A 16372-nucleotide genomic window follows, 5' to 3' on the forward strand; every position below is an offset into this window, starting at 1 on the left:
GATTTTGTCTTATGGTTTTTGGAATGTATGATGCATAATTTAGATAAATTATGTCACTGTTCCTACCGAACCAATGTTTTGCACTTGTTAAAATAATCAAACTTTAAAAAAATGGTAAAGATAATCCAGCAAATGAGAAGAAAGTGTAAGGATCTGCTACAAACCCCACGCTTGTTGCTGGTGCACAGAATGGAAGTGGTGTGACAGTGGTCAGTGATAAAGTTGTTACGAGCCAACTCTTTTAAATTGGCTGTGGCATGTGAGGAGGAGTATGTTGTCAATTCACTCTGGTGAAACGGAGAGCACGAGAGAAAGACAGACACTATTTTGACTGGCAAAAACATGATTCACTTTTAGCCAGTGAACCTGTTGTTTAAACATAACCTCTTTCTCCAAAAGTGTATTTTTAAAGTGTTCATCTCACATTGATTGTCATCTAAACTTTCAGAGCAAAAGCTGTGACATTAGGAAAAAACCCCAAAACTCCAGCTATTTAGATGGCAACCTTCAAACCTGGAATAGTGTGTTTGTTCTGATTAAACGATAAGTGTATGCAGTAGAGGAAAAGTAACACCCGGCATAGTATTAATTTTGCAAGATGTCAATTATGATTTGGTTTACAAAATTAAGACCAGAGGCAGTATGAATTTGGGTACCATATTTATTCAAACGTTGGAAAAATTCATGGTGGAGAGAGAGTGCTGAATAAATGGTTACCTTCCCTAAAGTCACTATTGCACCATCTGTTTTACTTTTCATTTAATGTTTTTGTTATTGAAAGGAGACGTATCTTGCTCCTGTGTCCCTCATAGGTAGGATTGTAGTTACTTTCAGTAGTCTGTCTGCCTGTAGGGCGATGCAGTATCCGCACACAACCCATCTGCAATGAGGACTAATTAGTTCTTGGGCTTGTTTGTCAGCCCATTCAACTGGGGTGCCAAGATTTCAGCATTGTTTTCCCTAACTCCATTTTGAGAGAGGAGCCTTTGCACTATTAAGAGAACTTTTTAAAAAGTGGTCAGAGGTTTATTTTTTGAGCTTGCTAGTCATTTCCCTTTTTAGTGAAGGACTGGGCTGTTGAAGCTGTTGGCAGATTCCCACAGATGTGCAGGGCAAAAAAGTGATGAATGTAATTTTCTTATTGTATGCATGCAATTGAGTCTTCATGTTAATCAGAGACAGGCCCCTAAACTCATGAAAAGAGTGCACCTCTAATAAATCATAGGAAATACATATTACATTCTTCACACTTTATATCCTTGCTAAGAAGGGGAAGAGATAAGTATGTAATAAAAGTTGTTTGTAGCATTAGAATCCTGTTAAACCACTAGCACAGTTGAGAGATTAACTACTAGGAATGTTTTTGAAAGTATGTCTAGCCTATCCTGTGTTTGCTGGAAAACCTTATTCTCCTGTATTAAAACATGCCTGTGGTAATTCTTCTCCACCTACGTTATACCCCACGCATTTTAATCTTTTTTTCTTCCTCTGTCATTTACACTCTAATCTCTTTTTCTCTCATCCATGTTTATTGTGAACCTTTGTCTTCTGTGTTTTGGGTTTAATAAGCTTATAAACTTGCCTGATGGTTATTGCAAATACCAATACCAACTGCAAGGATGTATGGCAATGCTACTGCTCTGTGCAGGAATTATAATGCTGCTGTGCACTCCTGTTTTGAGATTGCAAAATATTTTTATTGGATCATGGATTCATATTTAGTCTTCTGTCCTTCAAGAATCTCTGTATAGTTTACTTAAACATTTTGAAAATAGCTTTCCAACAAAAAATATTAAAGTTCAAATTCATATTGTTTGCTTTTTTCTTCAGTCTCACGCAGTGACTCAGTAAAGGTGCTTTTCCACATACATCTTACAAGAATCCTTACAAAAATCTAGTAGAACTATACAATTGAGGCCTTTGCATCAAGACATGTTAAATTGATTTCCGCCCTCCCACTGCCTTTTCATTTTTTTTTGTATTTTTGTGAAGTTAGAGGACATAAGAGATTGTAAAGGATTCTATAGGAAAGTCAATGAGTCCAGGAAAATGTGCCATTTTCAGTGACTCTTCTGTTTTATAAGATCATAATAAATGTGTACATACATACATTTACACCTGTGATTAACTGAGGTATACTGGCTACTTCAAGGATGCTATGTTAGGAGGGTTTTAAACATGTGACATTTCATTGCAAGATTAGTATGTAACATACTCTGATTTACTTTATGTGATCCTCGAGCCTAGGAAAGCAACCTTACATCTCTTTAGAGACAGCATGGCTACCTGATCCTGAAGTAAGCAGGTAGGGAGGTGGTGCTTATCAGCCATTGTTCTTTTTCTAGGTAATTTAGCACTTGATGGATTTCTGGCACAACATTAATTTCAAGGAATGAGACTACAGCTGGGACAAGCTGCCCTGCACTGATATGACCCTGTCTGGATCATAAGAGTTTTTTAGTAACACACTAGATTTAGACATGAGGTGCTCTGAACATCACATTACAGCTGACCATATGAGTGCTACCAGCATCTGATGACAGTGGCACCTGACTTCCCTGGCTAGTAACACTTTTAGGACTGGCTACAAAAAGCTCTTGTGTAGCCAGAGAACCCATATGGGGTAAGTAGTGGAGGGAAAAATAGTCCTAAAGGATGACAGAATTCAAGAGGCAAGCAGGAGGGCTGGGCTAGCTAGGAAGGTGAGAATTTCAGTCTGACTGTTGAGATGTTGGGCTGTGTGTTCTTGCTCTTGGTCGTGGGGGTGTGATTCTTAAACACAGTATTTTTGTTGCCATGCAAAAGAATGGCACACTGCCCCTGCTTGCTCATATGCAATTAGTTTATTGCAGAATCTATGTATTGTTGTTTTATCCTGGTAATCAAGACAATTTGGGTTCATTGTTAATATTAATGAGTTTTGAAAATAGTTGGCTAATCTCACCCTTCATATCTTACTTAATTACTGGGCTAGGGACTGAAGTGATACATAAACTGGTTTAAGTAATCAGAAACTAGTTTAAACCTGTAACAGAACAGAATCTCAGTGCACATAAACCAGTTTCAAAATGGCTGAAACTAGTTTAAGATAAACCGTCGTTAAATTTAGTATCAGACTTAACTGATTTGAGTCAAACTGGTTTATAAAACTTCTGTCGCAGACCCCTTCCTGGTTCAAGTTAAATCACAGCCCCCCCAGCATCCCAGGATGCTTTTCAGCCCTGGGTTGGGCCATGCTGTCTGGTCCAGAGAGCAGGGCTGGACCCACCCCTCTGCTTCCTAGCTGGAGCAGTGAGGGCTGGCTCCATGGCTTCACTGGCTTGCTCACTGTGCTCTCCCACCCCTCCAGGCAAACCCCAGATGGAGTCTGGGGCCAGGGAGGGGGGTTAAACTCACCTTCCTCCAAGTACAGAGCTGCCTTGCTCTGCTAAAAACTTACCGCTAGCTGCGACTGTGGACTACAAATCCCAGAGGCAGCTGGAAGCAAGAAGAGGAAGTGATGAGCAATCCTGAGAGTCCTGCTGCTCTGATTCTGGACTGCAAATCCCAGAGACCTCAGGGGCAGCAGAAAGCAGTAAGCAAATGCACAGCCCAGGCTGGCTTATATTTTTTCAGTTTATAGTTTTTCAGAGAGAGAACTATTCTTGTTCAAGCTTTTATGAATTCAATGCCAGTACCTTCACCCCTCCCCCCACCAAGTCCAGGCAGAGCAGGGCTGGGACCTGGCCAAGCCCCCTGTGTTCCAGCAGGGAGGAGGAGAAAAGTCTTGGAGGGCTCTCTTCCCTTTGGCAGCGGCTGGTGGGTGTGCTCTAGCATCCCCCAGCTTCTGGCTTGAGCCACTACAGGCATGTGGCTGCATTTTCTGAATTAAAAGTAAATGTCTGTTCATTTGCTTATCAGGTCAATCTCTGCAGATTAGACTAACCTGCAAAAACTGAATTGATTCAGCCTTGGGCTTTTTGACTGTCTGTACTTAGACCAGGAGTTTAACATCTGCTCTCATATTTCAGTTGGTAACATTTTTGCTTATGGACTAACTGAGCCAAAATTAGGTGCAATAGTAAACATGGGGCCAACATCCAGTGGTTGGGAAATAATGGATCAGAGCTGACTTTTTATAGTTTCATAGTTTCATAGTTGGTAGGGTCGGAAGGGACCTGAGCAGATCATCAAGTCCAACCCCCTGCCATGGCAGGAAAGAGCACTGGGGTCAAATGACCCCAGCAAGGTGTTTATCCAGCCTCCTTTTAAAGACCCCCAGGGTAGGAGCCAGCACCACTTCTCTTGGAAGTTGGTTCCAGATCCTAGCTGCCCTGACAGTGAAGTAGCGCTTCCTGATGTCTAGCCTAAATCTATCCTCTGCCAGCTTGTGACCGTTATTTCTTGTCACTCGTGGTAGTGCTTGGGGGAACAGGGATTCTCCCAATGCCTGCTGGTCCCCCCTGACTAGATTGTAAACGGCCACTAGATTCCTCCTCAGCCTTCTCTTGTGGAGGCTGAACAGGTTCAGGTCCCCTAGCCTCTCCTTGTAGGACCTGCCCTGCTGACCCCTGATTATGCACGTGGCCTTCCTCTGGACCCTCTCCATGTTGTCCACATTTCTCCTGAAATGTGGCGCCCAGAACTGAATGCAGTACTCCAGCTGTGGCCTGACCAGTGTTGCATAGACGGGGAGGATTACCTCCTTGGACCTGGTTGAGATGCATCTGTGAATGCATGACAAGGTATGGTTGGCTTCCTGGCCACTTCCCCACACTGTCGGCCCATGATCATTTTGGCATCAATAATGACTTCAAGATCCTTTTCTGCCTCTGCACTGACGAGAAGGGAGTTCCCCAGCCTGTGGGTATGCTGCTGGTTCTTCCTCCTCAGGTGCAGCACCTTGCACTTGTTAGTGTTGAAACCCATCCTGTTCCCATCCGCCCACCCCTGTAACCTGTCCAAGTCCGATTGCAGCCTATTCCTCCTGTCTAGCGTGCCCACTTCTTCCCACATTTTAGCGTCATCTGCGAATTTGAACAGGGTGCTTTTTACCCCCTCATCCAAGTCGCTGATGAAGATGTTGAACAGCGCGGGCCTGAGGACTGAGCCCTGGGGAACCCCACTGCCCACACCCCTCCAGGTTGAATAAGACCTGTCCACCACCACTCTCTGGGTGCGGCCTTCCACCTAATTAGTGACCCATCTGACTGTGTAGGTATCAACACCACAATCTCCTAATTTTTTAATGAGAATGGGGTGAGAGACAATGTCAAAGGCCTTCCTAAAGTCCAGAAAGACTATGTCCACCACGACACCCGTGTCCAAGGATTTTGTCACCTGGTCATAGAAGGCCACCAGGTTGGTCTGACAGGACCTGCCTCTAATGAACCCATGTTAGTTGCACCTAAGCATAATCTCCCCTGCTGGCCCCTCGTGGACATGCGCCAGGATAATTCTCTTAAAAAGCTTACCCAGGACCGAGGTAAGACTAACAGGCCTATAGTTTCCTGGGTCCCCCTTCTTCCCTTTTTTGAAAAGGGATAATGCTCCTTTATTTGTAATTGTGGTATTTCAGTCCTGTGTGGCTTTTTTAAAGTAATTTTTAAGGCCCTCAGATTGGCCCTCTTAACCTTTAGAAACCATTGCATGGTTTCTTGAAGATAGTCAAAGCTTTTGCTAAATTCAGCAGCAAAGCCCTAGTTAAGTTCAGGGTAAGTCTTGTGTGTGCGCGTGTGTGTGTGTGTGCACTGAACTCAGAGCAGAGACATGAACTGTTGTGGATTCATTATGGAAATCAATTTTTTTTTGAGATATTAAGAGAATATTGAAGTACTTTTGTGTGTTTTATATTAATCAACTAGTCCTGAAGATCTAGTAAGGTGCTTGTTTTGTTCTTGTTCTTGTTTTTTTGGTAGTGTAAGGTGCCTAATTGTTAGTCCCATGAAAAGGAATCTTGTATTTAGCTACAAAACAGCTGTAGGATAGGCAGCTATGAAGAAAACATCTTCCAACCTACTTTTCAGTTTCTCTGATGACTAAGTCACTAGTAACTTGCTGAGATTACTAACAGCAATGGTAATTTTTAGGATAAATATATCTGTCTGTTAAAAAAGGTCCTGAGAACACCAACCTATTTTCCCAGAGGCCACTGAGCAGCTGTCAAATGGCAGGAACAGCATTCCTTCGTTGTTGGCCTGGTTTTGAGTTGAACCAGCCTGCTCACCTAAATGAGAATGATATGGTCCAACAACCAGGGTTAAATCTTATTATAAAGGTCAGATAGGATCTGGCAACTTTCCAAAGGCATTTCCAGACTTTTGTGTTGTCTGGTCTATGTTGCTGCCTTCCAGGAGTTGGCATATAGCCAACAAATCTGTGGCTAAATTTAGTAGGCTTAATAGGAGTTAATGAGCGAAATATGTCAGTTTTGAAATACTTTGTAAATGTAAAAGTCCTGAAATACTTACCCCCATAATCCATCTTTTCAGAAGTCAATAAATAGTTATGCAGTAGATTGTAAAAACTTTAAAGGAGTCAGTTACAATATTTTGACTCGATTTTCATATTTCTGTGGCTTTTATCTTCATTTTCAACCATCTTGACACACGAATACATGAAGGTGACATAACACATGGGCTGCGAACAGCTGTAACAGATTTCAAACATTTTGTTAATGGAGTTTTGTTTTATTTTTTAAAACATCTTTACCCAATGAACTCATCCCATTTCCACAGTTATTGGTTTATTAAAAATAATCTGGTAATTTCTTTACTGAATTTGTACGAAAAGTAAAATTGTGCCTTTGGGACGTACTGGGAAGTTCAGGACACTGCAAGTTTGTTGCAGGATACAGTGCTTTGAGGAATTCTGTATTATAGCCATTTGCAATATAGTGCATCATCTGTAAATTTCTCGCTTGCAAGACTCTTAGTGAGAGAATGGTTTTCTGTAGTTGATATTCTAAGTTTCTAAATTCAAGGTTAATGTGGCATTCTGTCTCTTCCCGGGGGGCTGGTTTAGTATGATACAGCTAGCAGACAGGTTTTTTTTTTGGCGCAGGCAATAGATGCTCCTGTCCTTAAAGCCCAAAACGTCTGTCTTGATCGCAGCTGCCAACAGTTCCCCCCCACCCCTGTTAATCAAATCAGCCCTGGGAGATAAGTGTTACAAGTTATCCCTTGTTCCTGAGTTTGAGGTCAGTAATGGAGAACCTGGGTTCCTAGGTTTTAGAAATGAGTCTCTTCTGCTTCAGGCTGCAGCAGACTTCTCAGGCTCTGGGTGTGGTCTAAACAGTTTAGAGGTAGACAGAACACTGCACTGTGTGGGGTCATAAATGGTGTGCAATTACATGTAATCTGTAGGTGGAGCCAAGTTTGCATATAATTGTATTTTTGATAAAGTATCACCTGAAGCCCCTGCTGAGATCTAGACCCTGTACAAAGACAACTCTTCTGAAAACCTTATAATCTAAGTTACCCACGCACTGGGGAGGGGAAACAGAGGCACTGAGAAGCTGTGTGACTTTGAAAGTAATCACTCTTCAGGTCACTGGTGGAGTGGGGAACAAAGATGAAGTCTAAAAGGACCAACTTTTGGGTAGCAAAATCCAAGACTGTTATGGCTGCTCTGTAGATCTCAAGAATAGGAAATAGTTGACGCTATTTTCAGTTCTGGTTGGTTAAGATGCCATGGTGTGGTCCTATGTGTGGATAACCGGGCCACTGCCTGAGCCAGAAGTGGTATAATCTGTGCTTGGTCTCATGGTTAGGCACAGCTTAGGGAAATCAGAGATGCAAGTTCAAATCACCTCTGGGTGAGAGGAAAGGCTGCATGCTTCCTGGATGAGTGCTCCAGTAACTTGCTTAATGGGACTAAAACAATGGAGTGCCCTCTTGCTTCTGCATTTTGGGGGTGGGACTTAAGTTCAGTTATGGGAATCCAGAGCCATGTATCTACCCACTCAGCATGCAGCCTACTCAGTAGCAGCGTGGACACGCATTCACACTGCATGGGGAACTGTGCATAAGTGTTCCAGATGCCAGTCACATGACTGGAAAACTATTTGGGTGCATAAAATGAAATAGAATTCTCTCTTCTGCCTCTCAGGTTGTTTGTACCCAGCTAAGAATTGTTTTTCAAAGCCTCTACTATTTTTTGAGGAGGTTATTTTTCATGGTAACATTTTTCTCAAGAAAGATAATTAAGTGGTTAGTTAAGATGTTGGGTGGACAAAATCACTTTGGGGGTCTAGTGAAAAGAATGGAAATCTTTGTCATAGACTGCAAGCACAATCACTGTGCCTTTAAAATAAATATTAGCAGGCAAGAGAGAAAGGAGGGAGCTGCCAGCTGCTCTGTAACTGATGGCACCAGAAGATATTGTAATGTAAGTTCTAATTTACAGTGTTCTAATTTATTTATCTTAATTCTCTTAGCTGTTTCTTTAGGTTGGAACACTTGGGGAAATTGTCCATGTAGCAAATCCTTCCAGGATCAGTCTGCTGCTTGACTATATAACTCCCACCAAAATGATACTAATAGGGTTTGTGCGACATCAGTTTACAGTGTCAAGATTGGAAAATATTAGTTGTGTGAAATTTGTAGGCAGTAAAGACTCTGTGTCTTAGTGTACCTGTCTTTCTGTTTAATTTCTGGGTCTTATTTATGTCCTAACCATGTGCAGTTGATAATGCCATCTGTATAGGATAAAATGTATTACCAGATAATTAGAAAATTATGTATCCTGAATTATTTTTAAATCATCTTTAAATAATAATTACAGAGGAATCAGATTTGTTGGAGCTGAATTTCATTTTTATGTGAAGTAGGCTCATTCTCACCACTGTTAACTGAATAAACATGTGACATCTGAACTTGTAAAACTCTTGATATGGTTTGAAAAATTGTAATTTTTTTATTTCCATGCTAGATGGGCATAACCTTGGAGGTTTTTTTCATAAGTCTAAAAAGAAACCACAGTGATTTTGATCTTTAATCTGTGCTGCAAAAGTCAATGATGCTATTTGTGTCTAGCTGTACTTTCAAGTTAATATTCAATAGATCCTGTTATAACTTGGTTAATCTTAAAATGAGCACTCAAAGAGGCCACTTAGTTTGTTTCATAGTCTGTCTAAAAAGGATTCTTTTGCATTTCCACCGTCATAGGAATTTTCTGCCCTGCCAAATTTTTTTGATTCTATGCATTTATTACCCATTTTCAGTGTTGGATACCAAATGACTATATTATGCTAAATATGCATACTTTGCATAGTTATGCATGTTTGAGTATGCAGAAAGATTCTGAGAGAAGGAATATGGGGAGATATTACAATGACAGCACTAGTAAAGTCTATGGAGTTCATCATGTCAATATTTCATAAAATGCCTTTTATAGCTCTTAATGGCAGAATAACTTTACTTGACTCTCCTAATAGGAAAGTCCTATAGAATTTAGTAGACACCAACATGATTCTACAAAAAGACTTTTAAAACTTTTTTTTACTGCCCTATACAGCCTAAAACTGTTTGCTGCCTTTGTCATTTTGCAGAAACTTAGATTAGTGCAATCAACTCAGCAGTGTTTTAGAACAGGTATGCTTAACCAGCAGGCCAGATATGGTCCATGAAGCCTTGTCATTCAGCCTCCAGGCAGTGGGCTCTTCACTGGGTTTAGTAAATGTCACTGGGTTCAATAAATACAGGAGTACATGAATGAGAACTAAACAATGACATTTATTATGGAGCAGTAGGCAATCTCTGCAGACTCTTTGTCTGGCTCTAATGAGGTAGATTCCTAATTGAGGGACCATCTCCCAATTCCTAACATCTTCAGTCTCCTGTTATGGAACATCTCTAAGTTATAACTCCTACCAATACACCCTCCCTCTTAGCAATAACTACAAAAATCAATGAATACCCATCTACAGAGGAGAGTTTATTAGCACTTTACTCATGGAGTTAAGTCATTAATATTCACTTTGTGATCCCTCTTTCTGCAGCTCTTTGAACAAGTATCTCTGAATATTTCAGGAGGTTTCATTTTTTCTCTCAGACTGACAAAGGATCAAATTCAGTTTTTGATTTTTTTTGGTGGGAAACTTTTCATCCAACTCTTGATAGACTTGTATCCTTATACTGGGATCTGATTGACCTATACTTTTGGCAGCTGTCTTTCTGCACATAGCACATAGTTCATTAACTACAGATGACTGAGACTGATTACCTTCATGAAGGTATTTGTAGTTGTGTCCATAGGTATATGTCTTCCCATAAGGACATGGTTGCTTCTTGTGTTCTGGAACAATTGGTTTCTTCACAAGAAGACTGTCCAAATTTGGGCTGGGATGGCCAAGACATTCATTGGGAGACATGAATGTTGTACTGCAAACACACACTAAACTAGATTCGGTTTGTCACAAGCTGACAGACCTAAAATTCATTGAAGGGTCCATAAAACAAATCAATTTATCTCCAATTCATGGAGCAATCCCTCATGATCAATTCATTTAAAGTTCATGAGGCAATCAACTTAAATTAAGCTCCCTGCTGGTACACAAGTCACAGTAAACCAGCTTAACAGGAAGCCCTAGCCTGATCAATTTTAAATCAATTCAATTCCCTTTTATGGGTGCCTGGCCACAGCCCCTAGTTTTTTCACTGGCATAATGGGCCTTCATCAAGTCACTTTCCCTTCCAGATTGGCTCCCCTTGGTCGGTACAAACCAGGTTCCTGCGAGGAAGGAGCTCATCTCTTGCACCCTTTCTGTGGTACGGTGAGAAGAGAGAAAAAAAGAAAACCAAAAAAAAAAGGGGGGGAGGCGGTGTCTTCAGCAGCCCTCGGGCTCACCCACTCTCTCCACTCTGTTTCTTTGCTGGCTTCTTGTCATGGTCCTCACTGCCATGGTCCTCTGCTCACCAGATCCTCATGGTGGCCTGGTGCTCCGCACTTGGGTTCTTGGCAGTGGTGTTCCAACTGCCTTCAGCCAGCCGGCCCCACTCCTTCCACCCACCAATGGACTCAGGACTCCATTGGCCAGGGAGGTCTTCAGCATCCCCTCACCTGTTCTGCCGGTGTTCTCCCCTGGCTGCTCCTCTCTGGAGCCAGAAATACACCTTTTTGGGCTCCCTCCAGCAATCTGGAGGGAGCAGGAACTCCAGAAGCGCATCAGCGTCTTTCTTGCTCCAATTGGGGCCGCTTCCACACTGCGGTAAGTATCACCCCTACTTGTAACTTGGGCCCTACACCCTTCCTCTCTCTCACTTTCTCACAGTTTGGATATCAAATTCTTTCACGTTTTTTCTCATTCTCCACTCTTGACATCATGGAGTGATCATTGAGGTCAGGAAATAAAGGCATACATTAATTATAAGAACTAAACAATGAACTTTATTGTAAAGCAGGAGGCAATCTCTGCAGACCCTTTGTCTGGCTCTAGCTATAACTAGCTCCCTGAGGGACCATCTGCCAATTTTCAACCTCTTCAGTCTTCTACTAAGGAGCTTCTCTAAATTGTAACTTCTGTCACTACATGCAAGGGTCTGGAAATCTGGTGGCAGGGGAAAGGTGGCAGTGTTAATTGCTGCTCCCCTGCTGCCAAATTTCTGGACAGCGTAGAGCCCCACAGACCAGATAATGTGTTCCTGTGCATTAGATCTGGCTGACGGGGGCTGGGCAGGCGCACACAGCCTGATCCTATCATGTGGGTCTGGGCTAGCACGTGCAGCCTGATCTGAGCTTGTGGCCGGATCATGGGACTTAACCCACATACCGATCTTGTGCCACTCATCTGGCCTGCAGATGTTCTACCGAATTGTATAATGGAGAACTTGGATCTGGACTTTTTATTACATAAGGAAGAAGAGAGTAGAAATATCTTTATCTTTATATTTAATAAAAGTAGTATTGGCCCTCAGTGTAAACAGAGGTAGTTATTATTTAAGCTGATATTCTTAAAAAAAAGATCATAACTTTAGATTTCTAAGGCCTTTGCTGTATGTTGAAATACACAGTATTCTTGGTGTATAGTCTAATTAACAGCTAAGGATCATTAATGACACTACAATAGTAAGTGCCCTGGCCTTGAAGATCTTGAGTTTCTGAATGAGGAAAGGGAGGAATCCCCAAGGATTCCTGGAGCTCTACAGGAAGAGTTGGTTAGGCTATCCAGGTCTCTACCCAAAACTCCTGCTACACCAGTACATGGGATTTCATTTATAACTGGATTTTCCATTTGTTTTCAAGTGACTTAGTATTTTTGATCTTTTCAGTCTTAATTTAAAGTAGCTATTGCTGTTACTGAATATTCTTGAGTTATAGGGAAGACCAAAATTTTATATTCTAGGAGCCCCCCGCAAACTCCTTAACATAGCACCAAGTATTTATACCAACAAACCAAAGAATTTTCTCAGGTTCTATTGGGAAATTTGTTTACAAAAATAAGTAGGAAGTAGAAGTATTTGCATTGCTCATGAATGAAATGTATAACTATACTAAAGCAATCAGGGTTCGTGGACAGAGGTGATATACAATCTGGATGCCTGATAACTATACTAATGAACTGAAATAGGAAGTGATGAGAAACACAGGCAAGCAGAATACTTTTTAATGCAGGTCCATATAAACTTGGCTAGTTCATTTAGGTTTACACTGAGTTACATTTGCAAGGCAATTTGTTTCATAACATATAAGAAAGCTTTTAATAAATATGACAAGTATTGGCTCTTGACCATGGTATATGAATAGTACTGCTGGCATTTTACTTTGTTATATGAATTTATCTAGCTTAAACTGCTAATTGTGAAGGGTAGGCTAGGAAGACTGAAGAAATTAACATAGGATACTTCTTTAAAGCATAATGGAAGATTGTTAAGAGCTGTGATTAACCAGATTGATAGGATTCATACACTATCAAAAAAAGAACAATTTGTTTGGATTTTTCTTTCATCAAATGAAAATTATTTAAGTAGAAGAACAGAACAGTAATGGCTGATGCTGCAAATGAGAGATTCTTGACGACGCAGCTTTGATGATTTGAATCCCTATTCAACATAATAAGTCAGGAGCTGCTTTTGTTCATTTTTGACATACCAAAATGGCAGTGATCGATTGGTAATTTATGCCACAGAGAACTGAAACTTAAACCTGAAGTTGATAAGAGTTGCTATCTCTTTATGCTAACAACATTGCCCTCAGTATAGTACAAAGTGTGCAGTTTAAAGAAATGTCAGAAGCAACTATGTTTACCCAGAAATGGGGCAGGCTTGCCAATTTGTTTAGGGTTTTAAATCTACTGGAGGCTACATGTAGAAAATATAGATAAAAAAGCAAGTAGCAAAAGCTAGTGGACCAACTGGCTAAGCAGCAACTCTGCAGAAAGTACCTAAGGGCTACAATGGACAATAAAGCGAATATGAGCCAACAATAGATGAATAGATTGTAGAGTCTGAAGGGACCACAATGGATCGTCATGTCTGACCCTCTGCCCCTGGCAGGGAAGAGGACTGAGGTCAGATAACCCCAGCTGAAGTTTTTTTAAGACCCAACCAGACAAAGCCTTGCTGGGGTGATCTAATTGGAGATGGTCCTGCTTTGAGCAGGCAGTTGGATTAGATGACCTCTTGATACATGTGTGTGTGTGTGTGTGTGTGTGTGTGTGTGTGTGTGTGTGTGTATGTGCGCCCTTGTTGCAATGAAGGCGAATGGCATACCAAACTGCATTAGTAAGAGCGTTGACAGCAACTTGAGGGAAGTGATTATTCTCCTCTGTTCAGCCCTGGTGAGGCCACATCTAGAATACTGTATCAAGTTTTGAGCTCCCCATTAAAGGAAGGATGTGGACAAATTGGTGAGAGTCCAGCAGAGGGCAACAAAAATGGTTAGGAGACTGGGCAATATAAGGAGAGGCTGAAGGAACTGGGCTTGTTTAATCTGGAGAAGAGAAGACTGAGGGGAATTTAATAACAGCTTTCAACTACGTGAAGGGGGTAGACTGTTCTCAGTGGTGGCAGATGACAGAACAAGATGCAACGGTCTCAAGTTGCAGCAAGGGGAGGTTAGGTTAGATATTAGGAAAAATGTTCTCACTAGGAAGGTAGTAAAGCACTGGAACAGGTTAACCAGAGTAGTTGTGGAATCTCTATCCTTGAAGTTTTTTAGGACCCAACCAGACAAAGCCTTGCTGGGGTAATCTAATTGGGGATGGTCCTGCTTTGAGCAGGCGGTTGGATTAGATGGCCTCTTGAGGTCTCTTCCAAACCTAATTTTCTATGGTTCTATGTATCAATCTTGATAGTGAAAAAAGGATGGTTAATTCAATTTGTGGAAATATTGTCTATTAGCATGTAAAGGGAAATGCATTTCTATCTAACTCTACATATAAAAAACAAAACAATATAATGCATACGTAGAGATACCATTGAAGAATGTGAAGGAGGGTTCCCTAAACTTCTGTGTATAGGCATTCAGTTCACTGTATATATCATCATTTTCCCAGTGAGATCTACCATTGTGCAAGTTTTGTAGGTTCTCCCAAAGCTTTCTGGGTTGACTTGGTGGGGTGGAGGAAGGCCATCAATCTTTCCATCATTCCACTGACAGTTGGATAGGACTCCTAGGAAGAATGGTTCTCAACCTTTTGCCTCTCTATAACTGAGTTTCATAGTTGGTAGGGTTGGAAGGGACCTAAGCAGATCATCAAGTCCGACCCCCTGCCATGGCCAGGAAAGGATGCTGAGGTCAAATGACCCCGACTAGGTGTCTTATTTAGCCTCCTTTTGAAGACCTCCAGGGTAGGGACGAGCACCACTTCCCTTGGAAGTTGGTTCCAGCTCCTAGCTGCCCTGACAGTGAAGCAGTGCCTCCTGATGTCTAGCCTGAATCAACTCTCAGTCAACTTATGGCCGTTGTTCCTTGTTACTCCCGCTAGTGCTCGGGGGAACAGGGACTCTCCTATTGCCTGCTGGTCCCCCTTGGCAAGTTTATAGCCAGCCACCAGATCCCCTCAGTCTTCTCTTGTGAAGGCTGAACAGGTTCAGGTCCCATAGCCTCTCTTCATAGGGCCTACCCTGCTGCCCCCTGATCACGCGAGTGGCCCTCCTCTGGACCCTCTCGATACTATCCACATCCCTCCTGATCTGGCGAGGATGAGTGAGTTGCACCCTTAAAAGTACCATGCTGCACCTTGGGGTGCCACAGCTCTGTGGTTAAGAATCATTGGGCTAGGATCTCAGCTAGTGTAAATTGACTTAACTGCATTGACTTCTATGGCTCTGCTTATTTAAACCAACTGAAGGTTAGCACTTTATCTCTTAGAGTAGTCTGTCCACCATAAATCTGATGAATATTGCAAGGAGAGCTAGAGGCATTTTGCACAATTAGAGGACCCACAGCAAAGGGCTTCTGTTTACAAAAGCATTGAAGTAGGTATTAGAAACACATGAGACTACAGGCAGATTCTGTTACAGTCTCTATAGAGATCTTGCTTCATCCAACTAAACATAGACCATACAAGGACAAAACTGAAGAATGTTCAGTTCTGGCAGTTGAGGACTTTTGATTAGGCTAGAAAGTTTTATCTTCATTCAGATTCCTTTGTAAGAGGATGGAGGCATTACCACAAATAGTCTCTCCAAGTAGGCACAATGTGTGTCTGACTCCTAGACATAAACTTGTAAAGGGGCTTATCTTCATGTCTCATGCAATGTGGAACATACTATTAGACATTTAACCTTACATAAGAAATTATTTGGCCAGAAGAGGCTATTCAAAGAACTTTGTGTGAAGTCTTGCCCTGCCCTAGAACTGAAGAATCACAAACCCCAAGGATATGTTTTCCTCTTGGCAAAATTATGGTTGTACTTTTAGCTCAGAGGTAGTAATCTTTTGGAATGTTTCTCCAGGTTTTCCATCATGTCCTACCATGCATTAGTACTCTTCACATATACAAGAGCAAAGCTGTAGGGTAGCTCATACAGTGAACTCACATTCCAATATCATGTGTATTTTAAATTAAAAATTAAGAACAGTATTTAACATAAATTTCATTTCATGTGATTTGATTTTCATTATACATATCAATGTTGTGGCAACATATTTATGTAGGAAAAGTAACTACAGAAAATTAAGTGAAATTAACATTATGTTTCTGATTTAAGCCAACAGAAACAAGGCCGTTAAGAATTAAACCTTTCCCTATAAATTCCAGCCACTAATTTGGGCCTGGCTGCTAGAGCCAAGACCCTTTACCCATTGCATAATATTTTAGCACAGCATGAGAAGCAAAAGACATAACTCTTGATTCCAGTTTATTAATCCAACTATTTCCCAATTTTTTTTGTTTTCAAGAATCATAATAGATAACAGCATATACTAAAATAAATCTCTACTTTCCCTA

General features: G+C 41.4%; 1 protein-coding gene across 6 annotated transcripts in view; it reads left to right on the forward strand.

Annotated features, from left to right (window-relative positions):
• The window catches only part of LOC112550049, a 330470-nt gene that overhangs the window by 154482 nt on the left and 159616 nt on the right, over nucleotides 1–16372 (forward strand). The window lies entirely within an intron of this gene.

This window comes from Alligator sinensis, unplaced genomic scaffold, assembly GCF_000455745.1.
Source record: "Alligator sinensis unplaced genomic scaffold, ASM45574v1 scaffold181_1, whole genome shotgun sequence".
NCBI classification, from domain to species: Eukaryota; Metazoa; Chordata; order Crocodylia; family Alligatoridae; genus Alligator; species Alligator sinensis.